Source organism: Podarcis raffonei, chromosome 9 (assembly GCF_027172205.1).
Source record: "Podarcis raffonei isolate rPodRaf1 chromosome 9, rPodRaf1.pri, whole genome shotgun sequence".
Lineage (NCBI taxonomy): Eukaryota > Metazoa > Chordata > Lepidosauria > Squamata > Lacertidae > Podarcis > Podarcis raffonei.
Window position 1 is genome coordinate 79,951,562 of NC_070610.1, and position 17,124 is coordinate 79,968,685.

A 17,124-nucleotide genomic window follows, 5' to 3' on the forward strand; every position below is an offset into this window, starting at 1 on the left:
ATGCAGTTCCTTTGCGCGTCATCCGAAACAAAATCCAGAAGCAGCGCTTGCATATCTGGGGGTTCGCAGGGATTTTTCTGGGGTGGGGAGGGAAATAAAAAACAGAAAGAGATAAACAGGATGGTTTATCCACAAAGAGGGCAGGGGGCGAAATCGTGCCTGGACATTTATCGAAATACTGTATCTCAGGTTCTGCAAATGCTATAGACTTCCTGTTTTTGTTTTTCTAAAAACGAACACTGGGTATCTGGGGGGGGGGGTTGCCCTCTTGCCCTTGCGGACGTCCAAGCCTGCGGAGTTTCCTATCCAAATCCGCTCAAGCCCCGAATTCGTGATCTTTTCATCCTGCTGCAAGTGGCCCGACTAATACCTGCACTCGGCCCCTGAAACGCTCGCGATCCATTGTGGGGGCGGTGTAGGGGGAGACTTTGGCGCCCATTGATGCATCTGTGGATCGTCAGAAATTCAAGCTGTTGTTTTCTGGATACACACCATGAGCTGCGTGAACAAGAAGCGGCGCGATCCCGGGCTTCTCTACGCGGGAGGGAGACCCGCTGTTTACATTTGGACTTATTTCGAGGATCGCAGCCTTATTTCCTGGTAAATGGGGCAACTCAACAAGTCATGGGGTTAATCTTCGATGGATAATCTGAGAAACTTTTCGCTGCTAATTCTTCCTACTGTTGAATAGCTTGTTTTAAATGCTTTTTATTTTGTGTTCAAAGTATTTTTATATGTGTATTAATGCAAGTCGGGGGGTTAACCGAAAGCATAATCGCAACTGCAGCTGCAGCAGCTGAAGAAGCGGCGGGCACCCCCGGGACCAGAAAAACCTTTAGAGAAGCGCCTGGCAGGAAACTCCCGAAGGAAGAGGTGCTGGGCAGTGTGGCGGTCAGTGCCTGACTCGGAGCTGCGAGAGATCAGGGTTCAAGTCCCCACAGGGCCAGGAAGCTCCCTGAGTGTCCTGGGGGGCCTCTTGCGACAGCTCTCAGCCTGACCTACCTCGCAGGGTTCTAAAAATGAGGAGGGAGAGAACTATGTACTCCGCCTTGGGCTCCTTACACAGGTAGGCAAACTAAGGCCTGGGGGCCGGATCCCGCCCAATATCCTTCTCAATCCGGCCCGCGGACAGTCAGGGAATCAGAGTGTTTTTACATGAGTAGAATGTGTCCTTTAATTTAAAATAATAATAATAATAATAATAATAATAATAATAATAATAATAATAATAATAATAATAATTTATTATTTATACCCTGCCCACCTGGCTGGGTTTCCCCAGCCACTCTGGGCGGCTTCCAACAGAACACTAAATTCAATAACCTATTAAACATTAAAAGCTTCCCTAAACAGGGCTGCCTTCAGATGTCTTCTAAAAGTTTGGTAGTTGTTCTTCTCTTTGACATCTGATGGGAGGGCGTTCCACAGGGCGGGCGCCATCACCGAGAAGGCCCTCTGCCTGGTTCCCTGTAACTTGGCTTCTCGCAGGGAGGGAACCGCTAGAAGGCCCTCGGAGCTGGACCTCAGTGTCTAGGCAGAACGATGGATCTCTGGGTTATTTGTGGGGCCTGCCTGGTGTTTTTACATGAGTAGAATGTGTCCTTTTATTTAAAATGCATCTCTGGGTTATTTGTGAGGCACAGGAATTCGTTCATTCCCCCAAATATATATATATATATATATATATATATATATATATATATATATATATATATATAAAAAAAAAATCCGGCCCCCCACAAGGTCTGAGGGACAGTGGACCGGCCCCCTGCTGAAAAAGTTTGCTGACCCCTTAGACAAAAGGCGGGATATAACTGTTAACAACAAATAAAGACGTGATCAGGGTTTGGGTTAAACTGGGTTTTGGTGGTGCAGCCAATGCGATGGTGAAGCCCCGAGGGGGGCGACATTTCCCCCTGGAGGGTCTCGGATGGGGGGATTCCTCCCCGCCACTCACTTCACCTTCTTTCCAAGCTGCTGAGCCGCTGGAGATCCTCGGCTGCGGACTGAGAGGGGCGGACCGGGACTTGCTGGACAGCTCCGCTGCCAGGGCGCGGCTGCAAAAGCAATGCAGACACAAATCAACACACGCACCCTTTTCGTTTATCAAAAACATAAGAAGAGCCTGCTGGATCGGGACCGCGGCCCATCTAGTCCAGCATCCGCTTCTCTCAAGGAGTGCCCAGCCAGATGCTTGTGGGAAGAAGCCCTTTCCGTCAGCGGTGGGTCAGAAGCGCTGCTGCCTCTGACTGTGGGGTGCAGGGCAGAGCCATGGTGGCTAATAGACAGCCCTCGCTTCCACGAATTTGCCTAATTCTCTAATAAAGCCTTCTAGGTTCTTAAAAAGCAGAGACATCACCTTGCCAACAAAGGTCCGTATAGTTAAAGTTATGGTTTTCCCAGTAGTGATGTATGGAAGCGAGAGCTGGGCCATAAAGAAGGCTGATCGCCGAAGAATTGATGCTTTTGAATTCTGGTGCTGGAGGAGACTCTGGAGAGTCCCATGGACTGCAAGAAGATCAAACCTATCCATTCTGAAGGAAATCAGCCCTGAGTGCTCACTGGAAGGACAGATCCTGAAGCTGAGGCTCCAATACTTTGGCCACCTCATGAGAAGAGAAGACTCCCTGGAAAAGACCCTGATGTTGGGAAAGATGGAGGGCGCAAGGAGAAGGGGACGACAGAGGACGAGATGGTGGGACGGTGTTCTTGAAGCTACCAGCATGAGTTTGACCAAACTGCGGGAGGCAGTGGAAGACAGGAGGGCCTGGCGTGCTCTGGTCCAGGGGGTCACGAAGAGGCGGACACGACTAAATGACTAAACAACAACAAAGATTCCTGCGGGACGGAGTTCCGCAGTTTAACTCTGCGCTGCTTCCTTGGATGCGTCCTGCATCTTCCAGCCTTCAGCGTCACCGGATGTCCGTGAGTTCTAGCCTAGTGTTGAGAAAGAGAGCGATGGAGAGAGAGAGAGAGAGAGAGAGAGAGAGAGAGAGAGAGATGGAGAAACTTTTCTCTTTCCACTTTTCCAAGGCCACGCATAATCTCACAAAAGTCTACCACTGCCTTCTCCTTCTCTAAGCCAAGCCATCCTGAAGCCTCTGCTGTGGAAACTTCTGCAACTGAGCCAGACTGTTCTTGCAAGGATTTCGGCTGAAATAACTTCTCTCTCTCTCTCTCTCTCTCTCTCTCTCTCTCTCTCTCTCTCTCTCCCCCCCCCCCCTTTCAACAATCCCAGCCGCCGAGGCGTCTCGCTCCGCTCCCGGAGTTGCAGCTCATCTCACACCTCAGCGCGACTGTGTGTTGCCGACGAGCCTTTCAGCTGTTTTTTCTCAGTCCTCCTCCTCCTCCTCCTCCCCCCGCTCTCATTCTCAATTCAGTCACTTGCTATAGGTATGTTTTAATCCCCAGCATGGTAGATTTTAATTAGTCTTTGTACAGATGGCCAATTAACATTCATTACTTTTGCCTTGAGCGATTAATTATGAGTTTGGATAGAAAAAGGAGAAGAAGATGGGGGAGGCGAGATGGGCAGGTGAAATTTTCTTTAAAAAAAAGAGAGAGAGAGAGGATTTAAATCCGAGATGGTGATTGGCTTAGCTCGGGATTTCTGTGGGATAGAGAGAGGGGGTCTCCCCGCTCTCAACCCCAAGGACTCTTATTTGGGGATGTGGGGCGGGGGCTCTTCAAGGGAAGGCCAGCCAAACTTCCGCCGCTGCTGGGAAGGGGCTCCGGGACGTGCTTGCTGCTGCTCTCCACCACTCCATGTTTTACAAAATAATCCCATTTAAATGCTAATTGTCTCCCTGAGTCTAGAGCAGGAGGATCACTCAGACCTGGGAGTGTGTGTGACAGACAGACAAGGTAGCCTGTCCTCTTGCCTGGAGTGAAATGTTCCTTTCCCTTGTGCTTAAGAGGACCACAGCCCTTTCGCGGTGCCCTCAGCCCTCTCCGTCCTAGGAACATCCTAGGAAGCCACCTTATTGTAAATCCAACTCTCTGGTCCAGAGCTTCAGGCCAGGGAGTCTCTCCCAGCCGTACCAGAAAATGCTGGTGGGGACTGAACCCGGGACCTTCTGCCTGCAAGGCAGCTGCTCTACCGCTGAGCCAAGCCCCCGCCCCCCCCCGGTCCAACTCGGCACCAGCTCAGCTCAGAATGGGGAGGCGGGAAATCCCAACCCAGAGAAACAATAAAATGAGCCCCCTATACATATGGAACTGGGGGTGTGGGGCTTCCAGTCAAAATCACAAATACATGATTGCCAGACAGACACATGAGGGACTGGCACGCATAGAGTTCCTGAATCAATATAGAAGGAACTGCATGAGGTCACTTTCTTAATGCTTTGGTGGGAATTTCTAACAAAAGAGACTTCCTGTCTGAGCGCTCTCTCTCTCTCTCTCTCTCTCTCTCTCTCCTTTCAAGCCAGTGGTGTGAGCAGACTCAGAGCCCAGACTCCATTTCAGAAACTAATTTTGTATTTTGTAACTAAGAAGTGTTTTTTCCTGCATACTACTTTGATGTATCTGCTGCCTGCATTGAAATGTAAGTAAACCGTGTGGTTTTTTTAATTCCTAAAACATGTGGTTCATTCTTAGCAATGAGGATAAAGAATGGAAGGTCAGCAGACCACAAATAAACTGGGATAAAAAGGTGCAATTTCCTAATTCCTAGCTTCTAGCAAGCTGCAAAAGCACATAAGTGTTTTTATTTTGCTAAAAGGGATTCACAGCCTGTTTACTCTCAGGGGAGTGCAACAGGAGGTTTAAATTTACATTTACAGAGTTAATCCTCAATCCATCTTCATCATAAGGAGACAACGTGTGCATCCCCCGTGCATGAAAACGGCACATCTCTCACGCCACAGTGACCCAAGTTCGGAAAGCATGATGCGTTGTAGCTTCCAAACATGTGTGACTTTGGCAAAAGAGAGGTAATCCATGGGGCAGCTGACTGCCCTGGCCAGCTGCAAAACACCCCAAAGTCTACACATTCCGCTGTCTGATGCGCCCAGAGGAGCAAAGGCACCCAGATTTGTTGCTATGTGCAGGACTCGGCTGCTCCCATTTCCTCTCACCCCACAACCTTTTATCCATCTCTGTTGATGATGCCTGCATTCTCCACTGACCAGTCTCAAAACTTTGTCTTTAATTTTGTTTCTGTTGTTTTAAAGATGCTTTTATTCTTTTATCTCCTGTTGTTTGCAGCCCTGGGCTCCTTTGGGAGAAAGGGTGGAATATAAATTATAAGAAGGACAATTCTTGTTCAGGGGCACTTCTAGTGCTTCTGCCATGTCATCCACTGTAGTCTGGAAGCAAGGAGCTTTGTCTTCTACTACTCCATAAAACTGTGGTATATTTCATCCTTCTTATTAGGGGTCAGGGGTCCCTTTACCTTTACCTAAGACAGGGTCTTCAGAAATAGCATTGATAAAGAGGGTAAAGTCCGTTTGTCAGGTTTCTCCAGTGCCCCCTCCTCACCGCTGCCTTTGCTTGGGCGCCATTAGCCAGGGCGACTGGCCGCATTTGTGGCCCCCTGGACTAGAGGGAGGCCCTAGCCCCACATCTCCTACGACTGCACTTCCTACCTATGAAGTATGATGGCAGGATATGGCCCTCGGTGAGTCTCTGCCTTTCAAATGTGCACATTTCCTGAAAGCAATATGGAGTGTCTAAATATATGGAGCAAAAATCTGTTTACCCTAATCAGGGGCTGGGAGGCTGCCATCCATATGACTGCTAGGAATTGTAAATTCAACATAAATTAACTTGTGCGTGAGAGAGGGAGAGAAAGAAGAGAGAGAATTAACCGTGACATATTTTCTTGTATTTACCACTCTGAGATGAGGATGCATGCAGGGAGCCAGCGAGGGATGGCGCTGGAGGTTCTTGACATTCCCCTGGCAGCCACATGCACAGGCAGGGACGCTTTTGCACACACACCTACGTCAGGGCTGGGAGGGACTTGATTGCTGCACAGATCTTTCCTGCTGCTCAATGGCTGGGCCGCTCCAAAGTCTCCATTCTTTGCTCATGGCCTGTGCATCCTGCCTCGGGCACTCCCAGTCTCAGAATAGGAGGATTACAACTCATTTGGTCCTGCAGGATGCAGATGCAGAACAGAAGCAGCTTTTATTGCATCAACTGATTACCTTAAGATTTGCAATTACTGAAGGCATGGATATGAAGACCTGCCTGATCTCTGTGGTCCATCAGCAGGGAACTTCAGGGCTGGATTACTGCAATGTGCTGTATGTGGGGCAGTCCTTGAACCTGGTTTGGAAGGTGCAACTGGTGCAGAATGCGGTGGCCAGAATGCTTTTAGGGGAACATAACCAGCAACGTTATATTTAGCAGTTATTCTTCCTCTTTCTCACTTATGTGAGAATGCAAATATCTATTTCAGCAGAGTTAAAAATCACCATCCATGAGCAGTTTATCTCTGGAAGCTATATGAGGGCAAGGTTGCATAACCTTCTAGAGCAATTATGATACCCAAAGATGCTTTAGGCAGACTTGGATTATCTTCTCCCATTTATGTTTCCCTCTTAACAAAGAAATCACTCTCAGACTGTTAAGTAAATAAGAAAATCCAATGTTTACTCACATCACAATCTTGCCAGGATTCAACAGATACAGTGATGAAAAATCAGGCAGGCTATAATCCTTAAACAATACAAATATCCATAGTCCAGTTCAAAATGGAGATTACTCTCTGGAGGAGAGCAAAGCAACACCCCCCCACACACACAAGTAGGGAAAAGAGTGTGTCGTGACAGGAAGAAGTAGAGATTAAGTTTCTATTGTTCCCCTTCTCACCACAAAAGTTTAGAGGATATTGCATCATAGTCCCCTGTGTGTGACTATCTAGCCATCATGCAATCTGTGATTTGGTTGCAGATCCTCCCACAGTTAAAACATCTGCCCAGCTACTAATGAGCCACATTCAAGGTCCTTGTATTCATTTACATTGCCCTCCACTCCAGAGTACCTTAAAGGTAAAGGGACCCCTGACCATTAGGTCCAGTCGTGGACGACTATGGGGTTGCGGCGCTCATCTCGCTTTACTGGCCGAGGGAGCCGGCGTACAGCTTCCGGGTCATGTGGCCAGCATGACTAAGCCGCTTCTGGCGAACCAGAGCAGCACACGGAAATGCCATTTACCTTCTTGCCAGAGTGGTACCTGTTTATCTACTTGCACTTTGACGTGCTTTCGAACTGCTAGGTTGGCAGGAGCAGGGACCGAGCAACGGGGGTTCACCCCATTGCGGGGATTCGAACCACCGCCCTTCTGATCGGCAAGTCCTAGGCTCTGTGGTTTAACCCAAAGCGCCTCCCGCATCCATCCAGAGTACCTTAGGAGTCACCTAAACCCTTCTATCCCAGCTCAGCTACTGAGGTAATCTGCAGGAGCATTGCTGGCGAGATTCACCTGACAGCAACATGAAACTGTGCCCTTAGTGCCACTGCCCCAGTCCTGTGCAATGCTCTGCCCATAGGGATTCAGCAGGCGCCTCCTGTTTCAACCTGCCACATCCACCTGAAACTCCAGCAGGTGAGGAGAGCTCTAGTGATTGCATTATCCAGAAGAACAAGGGAGCGGAAGGAGGATTGCCCTGAATTTTTCACCGTTGGGAGAGGGAGGGCAAAATAATATTTTGCATTGGTCCAAAGAGTTGTTTTGAATTCTGCCAACTTTCAACCCTTTGGATAGTTGTCCTCAGGAGCAGCTGAAGATAACTGTCCATATAGACAACGCCTTCATGTGGACCAGACACTTGCCAAGGCTGGCCCAGAGCACCCTGACGGCACATACTGTATGTTGCTGTGCGCAAGCCAATATTTTGGAGAATGCTGGAGTGCACTTCCAGGCTCATGTGCAGCACCCTGGGACATCTCTCAGAATGCACCTGCCTAGGGATTGATAGAAGAAGAAGAAGAAGAAGAAGAAGAAGAAGAAGAGGAGTTTGGATTTGATATCCCGTTTTATCACTACCCGAAGGAGTCTCAAAGCAGCTGACAATCTCCTTTCCCTTCCTCCCCCACAACAAACACTCTGTGAGGTGAGTGGGGCTGAGAGACTTCAGAGAAGTGTGACTGGCCCAAGGTCACCCAGCAGCTGCAGGTGGAGGAGCGGGGAAGCGAACTCGGTTCCCCAGATTACAAGTCTGCCGCTCTTAACCACTACACCACACTGGCAGTTCCTTGGCAGTTGGGCAGACCCTGAATCTTGCCACCACTGTGAATAACCAGCAGGATCAATACCTTATATAATTCAAGGTTTTCATTTTGGGGCGGGCTTGTTGTTGTTTTCAAATTCCATGCAATTTGGAGTGTGCAGGATTTCTCCTTTCCTGGAAAAAAGAGGTGAAGTTTCTGTGCTTGCCCCCAGTCCTAAAATCAGGCTTCACCAACCTGGTGCCCTCCAAGCAAACTGCACCTCCCACCAGCTCCAGCCAGTATAAATAAGGCTATTTTATCCAGCAGCCTTTCCCTTTCAGGCCTGGTGGTGAGAGTTGGGCCAGTCACGGTCTCTCAGTCTAACCTACCCCATAGGGTTGCTGTGAGGATACAATAGGGAGGGAGGGAGAGAACCTCGCATGCCACCTCGAGCTCCTTGTGGGAAGTTAGCAACGGAGTTCTGTACGACTCAAAAGCTTGCTTCACTTTCAACACTGTTTGTCCAATGAAAAGTAACACCCAAACCTTTTGAGATCCTGTCTGAAGGGTTAATTCACACACCCACTCCTAATTACTCGTGACTGAATACATTCCCCTCTCCATCCCTCGTCAAGGATGATGCAAGATCACCCTCAACAGGTCCTCTGAACAGTTTACTTTCTGCATTGCATGGGGTTGGTCTAGATGACTTTTGAGGTCCCTTCAAACTCGACAATTCTTTGGTTCTCCCTTTCTGACCAGGCAACCAGGAAAAAAGCCAATTCAGAATGAATTTCCCCAGCCTCAGAATCCGAACAGGAAAGTCACAGCTGGCCATTGCCCTGACTTCCCTTATAAAGCCCGCCATCTATCTCCAAAGGCCTGTTTTCTACAAAACGTCTCATTCATTTGATACAACCAGTGAAGGAGACCTGCGAAAGGAAAGTGATCCACGCTGGCTTGAGAGGAGGTGCCCCCAAGGTGGACAGGGGATGAAACCCCTTAAGGCGGCACAAGACGTGCCCGTCCGCCCACATTGCCAGAAAGGGAGAAATACGGGGGGGGGGGAGGGGGGGTCAGTCACCATTTTGGCAAGGCAGACTGTTAACTTGCTCGCGCGAAGGGATGGAAAAAGTTTCCAGGAATTGGCAGCTCCCTCCACATTCATCAAAAATGCTGCAAACTTGGCTCCTGCGCACCTCAGCAACATAATGTTAAATGGCATCAAGACAGTATATCAGCCATTTACATATGTTGCTTATAGACGCCAAACTTATTAACACAATAAAACTGCTGCGAAGATGCTTCCCTGCCTATTTCTCTCATTGTGAATGTCAGCGCTGTAAGCACCTAGCAGGCTCCAGTGGAAACACGCCGGGTTTGCCTTTCTTACGGCGAGGCAGGAGCGTCAATAGATGAATCGCGCTTTTCCCCCGGGCCCCTCGGGCCATTCCCCGGAGATGCTGGAGGGGACGCGCTCCCCTCGGGGGCAGCAGGAAGGGGGCCAAGAAGCCCCTCCCCGCACCATGGCACTTGCAGCCTGACTAGAACCAACCGGGGTGGGGGGAGGGGCGGCCCTCGGCACATACAGGCCACACCCTCTGAACAGAAGCCCCGCCCCTAACCCTAGCTGGATGAGACCAGGCTGTGGTCACTCAGTGGCAAGGAGAAGGCACTTTGCATGCACTCAGAAACACTCTCTCCTTGGCCGTTGCTTTACGTGTCCCAAGGCAGTCAGAACTGGGGGTTGTTTGGGGGGGGGAAGGGGGCTTTAATTTTTAGTAAAAGCTGCCTTGGATTGATCCCTGCAAATGTCCACGTGCACAGACCCGTCTCGTTCCTCCTTGGCAGGGCCCTGGACTCTGCGAGAGATGTTGTTTACTTTCCAGGAAGATGCCTTATCCCAAATTAGACCATCGGTCCATACAACCCAGTACTGTCTACACTAACTGGCAGCTGCTCTCCGGGGTTTCAGGCACGGATTGAACCCGGAGCCGACGCAGACGCCCTAACCTTGAGCTATGGCACCCTCTTCCCCAGCCCGTGTGTGCGGTTGTTTTCCTGCTGCCGCATGGGGACTTGGGGGGCTGCCTTGGGCTGAGGTGAGACCACCTGCCCATCTGGTCCAGGTTGGTCTACTCCGACTGGCAGCGGTTCTCCGGAGTCTCAGGTAGAGAAGGGTCTCGCCCATCACATGGACCCAGATACTTTTCCATGGGAGTCGCCTAAGATCTTCCATGGCGCCTTTACTTGGTTACTCGCCTGGAGTGGCTCCACGTGGACTCCGAAAGGCGAGATATATTAGTGATCACGCTCGGAAGGGAGCCGCGCCTCCCCCAAAGCCAGTGGCCACCGAGACCTCGGGTCAGGTTCGGCCTGACTTGGAAGCCCCAAACCCTTCGCCGCCCGGCAGCACCAGGGACAGCTCCATGGGAGCCGCTTGCCCCGACACGACCCACGGGAACCAGAAGCTCGCCTGGGATGCTTTGACTTCCGGATCTCCTTCTCCAGCTCCACCGGCTGCTGGAGAGGAGGAAGGCCCTCAAGGGAGAGGTCTCCAACTTGGAGCCTGGAACGCCCCGTCGGCTCTCTAGGTGCGCTACATCTGCGTTGGGTTCCCGGGTCATGTTGTTGCTTAGTCCTTTAGTCGTGTCCGCCTCTTCGTGACCCCCTGGACCAGAGCACGCCAGGCCCTCCTGTCTTCCACTGCCTCCCGCAGTTTGGTCAAACTCATGCTGGTAGCTTCAAGAACATCATCCAATCATCTCATCCCCTGTCGTCCCCTTCTCCTTGTGCCCTCCATCTTTCCCAACATCAGGGTCTTTTCCAGGGAGTCTTCTCTTCTCATGAGGTGGCCCAAGTCTTGGAGTCTCAGCTTCAGGATCTGTCCTTCCAGTGAGCACTCAGGGCTGATTTCCTTCAGAATGGAGAGGTTGGATCTTCTTGCAGTCCATGGGACTCTCAAGAGTCTCCTCCAGCACCAGAATTCAAAAGCATCAATTCTTTGGCGATCAGCCTTCTTGATGGTCCTGCTCTCACTTCCATACATAACTTCTCATGAGGTGGCCAAAATATTGGAGCCTCAGCTTCAGGATCTGTCCTTCCAGTGAATACTCGGGACTGATTTCCTTCAGAATGGAGAGGTTTGATCTTCTTGCAGTCCATGGGACTCTCAAGAGTCTCCTCCAGCACCAGAATCCAAAAGCATCCATTCTTCCGCGATCAGCCTTCTTTATGGTCCAGCTCTCACTTCGGAATCACAGCACTGTAGAGTTCCCAAGGGTCATCTAGTCCGACCCCATGTAAGGCAGGAAGAGAAAGCGTCATCCGAGCCACTCCGCCGCTATTAGAAAGGAACCGCCAGAGGCGTAAGGAGCGCGGTCAGGGGCTGAGAGGGGGCTTCCCAGTGGCGCACCTGGCTGGCCCAGGTGAGGGCAGGACACCAAACGAGCAGCTCTGCCTTCCTTCCTCGGCTTATACTCCGCCTTTCCAAGAGGCGGCGCTTCCCCTTCTGCGCGGGGCTCTGGCAACTCCAAGGCTGAGATTTCAATGGGACTTCAGTGGGGTGGGGGGAGCTTTCTGCGGCTGAGCGAGCAGGAGAGAAGGCGCGATGAGCAGCAGGAAGGACGGGCGGAGAGATCCTCGACGGCCTCTGCTTTTCTTCCGAAGCGACGGAGCCGCGGCTCTCAGAGCGCCTGAAAGTAGGAGGACCGAGGAGGAGACTCCTCTCGGGCTGGGGCTTCCGGCGGGTGCTGCGCTCCGCTTCTGCGCTCCGATGCGGCGCTCACGTCCGTGCTGGAACCGGCCTCCTGGGATCCTTTCCTGTCTGGGAGGCGCCAGTCCGTCGGGGTTCCCCTGCCCGGGGGTGCGGCCAAAACCAGTGGGTGCCTGGCAGGGCCCAGGAACAGCTCTCGACCCCTGGGGCTGAGATATCGCTCCCCGTTTTGCGTTTTTATCTCTCCCGCTTCTTATGGCCACCCTCCTGTTTTCCTTTGCGTCCCCAAAAGAGGCGACGAAGGCAGCTGCAAGCGTCATTATAACCCCAAACTTGGAAACATCCTGAAAATCCTTTTGTCTGAAGTCCAGGCCCGGGCCAGAGCCAGTCGCAACGACAGCAACACACGCAACACGCACGCACACGCGGCAACACGTGTCTCCTGAAAGAACAAACTTGGGGTGGAGGGGTTCAGGGGCGCAGAATAAATAAGCTCTGAAGCGCAAACTTCTGCAACGCTACTTAAAAAGAAGTCCTACTGAGTTCAATAACACTTACGCCCAGGTAAAGCGCCTTCGCTACCGGATACTCGGAGGCTTGGCGCATCTTAGGGGGCGGGGGAGGCAACCCTCCCAGTTTGCAATTCCCGCCGGGAAAGCCTGGGGCGAAGGGCGAGGCGCCCAGTCCAAGGCGCTGCCTCTGCTTCCCCTGCCTCTGTCTCCGCGCGCGGAGTCGGGGCTCCTCAGGGATAGGCTGCTCCCCAGAGCAAACTGGGCTCCGTAGCCGAGACTGCTCGGTGGTCCTTCCCAGAGCGGAGAAGCCGGCAGAGGCGGACGGCTCCGAGGGGTGCCTGCTGCAAGCGCGGGGGACAGAGAGAGACCCCCCCCCGAGCAGCGCCCTGCACCAGGCCGGAGTGTCTGTCTCTTTCTCTCAGTCTAGCCTACTTCACAGGTTGTTGCGAGGAGAAACGCAGCCACGCGCCAGTCCCTCATTTCATTTCCAAACTTAAAAATAAATAAATGTTCGGGTGAAAATTGTTTCTACGGCTGCGGTTGCTTATTTTCCTTTCCACCCGGCAGCGGCTGGGTCGGTGCGGCTCCTTGTCGCGCAGTTCAGAGATGTTCTTGCACCGTTCGCGCTGGATTCTTCTTCGCTGGGCAGCCCCTCTTCCAGATCCGCTTTGAACTTGTTTGGCAGAATCCGGGGCTAGTCTTGGAGCCAGCTAAAAAAAATTCAAAACATTCTGCCACTGCGGCACCTTATTTTTCATAACTATTATTGTCGCTAATGCTGCTATTTTTAAAATCATTATCACATAATTTTGCAATTGCGCATTTACCACGGCGGTACGTTTTTTTAAATAACTGTTGCTATTATTATTATTATTATTATTATTCCATCCTCTTCCCAATTAAGCCTCCTGCGGGTTCCCTAGAAGCCTCCCCTCAGATCACGATCCAGGAACCCCCGCCGAGACTCCCGCCACAGCTCGGTACAAAAATATCCAAGAGAATCTCTGCAGCAGCAAAACCCTTTGCTTCGAGTGACTGACAGTTTGGCAGTTTTTAAAGGAAAAGGCAGCCCCTCCTCAGGAAGAACTCACTGAGTCGCGCGTGGGTCAGCTCTGTGGGGCCAAGCCAGGGCGCCCCCTGGGCGGGGAGAGGGACCGGAGACCAGCCCCGCGCGCGGCATTTCCACGCCACCCGCAATTGCATTTTGCTCTTCTTTATCCAGACAAGCAAAAATAGAACATTGGTTTCCCTCGGACACTAAAATGATCGCTTAAACTGGTTTGCACATTAGACAGCAACTATAAGACGGAAAAGCACGGTTTTAAAATTAATGAAAAGCACCGCTCCCGTTAATATATTTTTCGCAAAAAGAACCCTCCCAGATCATCAGCGTAATGGGGGCCAGTAAAAGAGGGGTGCCTCCTCAAAAGCCGGGTGTTTTCAGCACACCGAGAGCGGTATGTGTCAGGCAAGAGTGACCGGCAGTGCAATCTTTAAGTCCCATTGAATTCACAAGACCTGTTGAATTTAGGCATTATAATATAGGTATTTCCTGAGTGCTGTAGTAGGAGATGAAAAGCACGCCTCTTATACTAAATAAAATAATGGTTTGGAGTATTCGGGATCCCCTTGTCCGCAGAACACATCTCCGGGCGAAAAAGGGGTCCTCTCCCGCGGGTTCAGCGCCCCAAATTCCCAAGGTGGATCTTGGCCCCCCGAAGCAGCAGCTGGTGCCCGATCATGGCAAAAGCTGCAGAGAAGTCCAGGACTCAGACCCAGGTCATCGGGGGTCGTCCCCCCCACAGGCGCCGCAGAAGAAGGCCGAGCGTCCGCCTGGAGCGTGGAACCAGAAGCCAGGCGGAGCGGGACCCGGAGACCCCCCCCATCCCTCCCCAAAAACCTCTCCCACCAGGCCGGTCGCCTTTTCTTCGGGATGGAATAGGAAAAAATAGGGGCTAGTGGCCTTTATTTTGCAAACAGATTATTCAGATACTGTACCCTAAATGCGTCGGTGGCAACAGGATTTTTAAAAAATGTGTTGCCGTATTTTTCTCGGAAAGAATAAATCCGAATTAAATAATGGCGTAGGGTGGGGTGGGGGGGAATAAGGCTGGTATTCTGACCACAACAACGTCCTGGGGAGGCTGCCATAAGGACGCCGTGTGCGTAAAGGACACCAGTCCCCGTCTGGAAGGGTCGCTCCTGCTGAACACTCGCCTCTTTCGCCCCCCGCTTCCATTCATTTGTCCTTGGTTAAAATAAAATTATTATTATTATTATTATTATTATTATTATTATTATTATTATTATTATTATTATTATTTCTCTTGTCGCCTGTGCTTCCCCGCGGATTCCTGATTTCTCCTTCTCTCTCCAGATAAATTCAACTCTCCTTTGAATGTTAAAAGGACCGTTTGCATCCGACCAAGCGCGGACCGCAAAGTCGTCGGGCAGGCGGTGCCCTGTCAGACCCGAAGCGCAGGAGCGGCTCCCTCGAGTTGGGCGTCGCTTCCAGCCCCCAGATCCGTGAACTCCTTTGCGGGGGTTCCCCTTCCAGAAGGAGCCGCCCTGAAAACGTCTTTCCTCGGACTCACCGGGTTTAGACTTCGGGCCTCCCTCTTCGGATGTCCCGGGTCCCGGTTGGAGATTTCCACTCCAACGCCGCCGCCCTTCAGGTGCCAACAAGCAGAGAGTCCGGGGCGGAGGGCTTCAAAGTGCTCTTCCTCTCCTCTGTCCGCAGCAAGAGGCACCTCCTCTCCTTCTGCCAGAGAAAACCGGAGAAGCGAAACCGAGGAACAGATTTCCGCCTCTTGTCTCCCGGGGCTGCTTCAGCCGCGCCGCGAAGCGCCGAGGAAACCGGCTGCCGGCGAAGCCTGCCCGGCCAGCGCCCTGCCCGCCACCTCGAGGCGGCTCCTTGGCAGTCCTGCAAAGCGAAAGAGACTGGGAAGGACAGAAACGCGAATGGGCAGGATCCGGATGGAGGGGAGAAGTCCCGCTCGGAGAAATAGCTCCTTTAGATCACCTTGTTCATGGGCGCGGGGGGTCCCGCTCCCGCAATCCCAAGAGAGGAGCCGGAGGCCTGGATCCCTTCAAGCGACCGAGGCCTGACACAAAGAGAGGCCGGCTTCCCTGCCTCTCCCTCCCCCCCCCCCTTCTTGCCATCTAACACCCCCCAAAGTCCCTTCGCCAAGCCCCTCGCGACGTTTCCCAAGTCAGACCCTCCCGGCCGCTTCGCTCCCGCTGCCCCTAACACCCCCCCGCCCCATATAGCCAAGCTTTTTACTATCCTTCTGGGGGGGGGCAGAGATAGTGTCCCTTCCTATTCACCGTAAATGCTGCCGCTTCGGTTTCCTTTCTCTCCAGGCGCGAGTCGAGAAGCACCGGACGGCGCCAGGAAGGCCCGGAGCCGGGAAAGAAATCCCCGTCGCGGAAAGAGCATTTCGGGTGTGGAGAAGTGCCAGCCTGGGACCCCGCAAAAACATATTCCTCGGGGTGAAGGAGAGACCCACTCACACGCGCAAAGTGTCCCTTCCCGGCCCCCTTCGCCTTTGTTCCCGCTGGGCCCTCGCCTTCCCGCCCGGCGCGGATCTTGCCTCGGTTGCCCGAGACCAGCTTTCGGCTAACGGCTGGCGCGGCTCTCCGCCTCGGCACTGCTTCCGCGGGCGCCGGGCGCCTCTCAATTCTGTCTAATAGTCCCCCCCCTCCGCGACATCCCTTCGCAAAGGTTCCTTCTTTCTCTCCCCCTTCAGAACCCAAAATGTGGGCTCGAGGAACGAAGCTGCTCCACGAAGTTCAAGGCTGTCCAAAAGCGCAAGAGCCCGGAGCTGCCGGTGTCTCTCTTCCCGGTACCCCCCTTCCAGAAAAGCACCTGCGGGTCCCTAAAGGGACAGCTCAGCCCGAGGGGGACCCCGAGGGGGCGGGCCGGCCTCACCAATCTCGCGGCAGCCTCGGGATTCCGAGCAAAATGGTGGGGGGCGCGCACTCAGGAAGGGTCCCCACGCAGAGAACGGGATTCCATCGGGGTTTCCGTCCAGCTCGGGGCGCGCCTGCTCCAGGACCAAAGGAGAGGCGTCGGGGGCCGGGAAAGGAAGAACGGCAGAGCCGCCCCGTGGGAGGGCCGCGGAAGGAACGCGCGTCTTCCGCGGGCCGCTGAGGCCCTTTGAGGGAAAGAAAGGGCCGTTCTCGGCATCGGAAAGGCAGGCAGCAGGTTGGTTCGCCGAGAACCCTAAAAAAAGCCACGACTGTCCGCGTAATTCTGCGTAGGGACCCCCGGGGCTTTTCCCGCGCCCCTTCCAGCTTGGAGAGGAAACCATCCGCGTCGCCCTCCGGGGAAGCTTCCGGGGCTCCCGGCAGATCCCGGGGAACTTTCCCCGAAGCCTCGAGCCGGAGAGAGGGGCACCAGGGAGGCCCCGAAGGGGGGCTGAGCAGCCTGAGAAGGGAAGGGGCTCCACACCAGACTAAGGCCCATGCCACCCCCAGCAAAAATTAAGCCCCAGGCCCACCTGCTTCATGCCCAACGGGCTTAAGGAAGGGAGAATCCGCGGGTGCCAGCGTCGTCGAGAGAAGGAGCAGGCCCGCGTTTTCAAGCCCCATTTTCGGCTCCCCCCTCCCTCCCTTCCTTTGGGGAGGGGGCACCGCCTACCTGCCGCCAGTTCCTCGTCGAGAAAGGTTCCTTCCAGGTGCCGATCGGACGGAGGCGGGAAGACGGCGAAAGAGCTCCAGAGGCTTTCTTTCTGT

General features: G+C 52.9%; 2 long non-coding RNA genes across 2 annotated transcripts in view; one reads left to right on the top strand and one right to left on the bottom strand.

The window, feature by feature from the left end:
- LOC128420616 (uncharacterized) overlaps positions 1-17,124 on the top strand; it is a 393,346-nt gene that overhangs the window by 328,713 nt on the left and 47,509 nt on the right. The window lies entirely within an intron of this gene.
- Positions 4,658-17,107, bottom strand: LOC128420614 (uncharacterized). The gene is made up of 3 exons (XR_008332069.1): positions 17,030-17,107; positions 5,835-6,099; positions 4,658-5,218 (listed from the first exon to the last, which is right to left on the bottom strand). It is a non-coding gene; the product is annotated as an uncharacterized LOC128420614 (long non-coding RNA).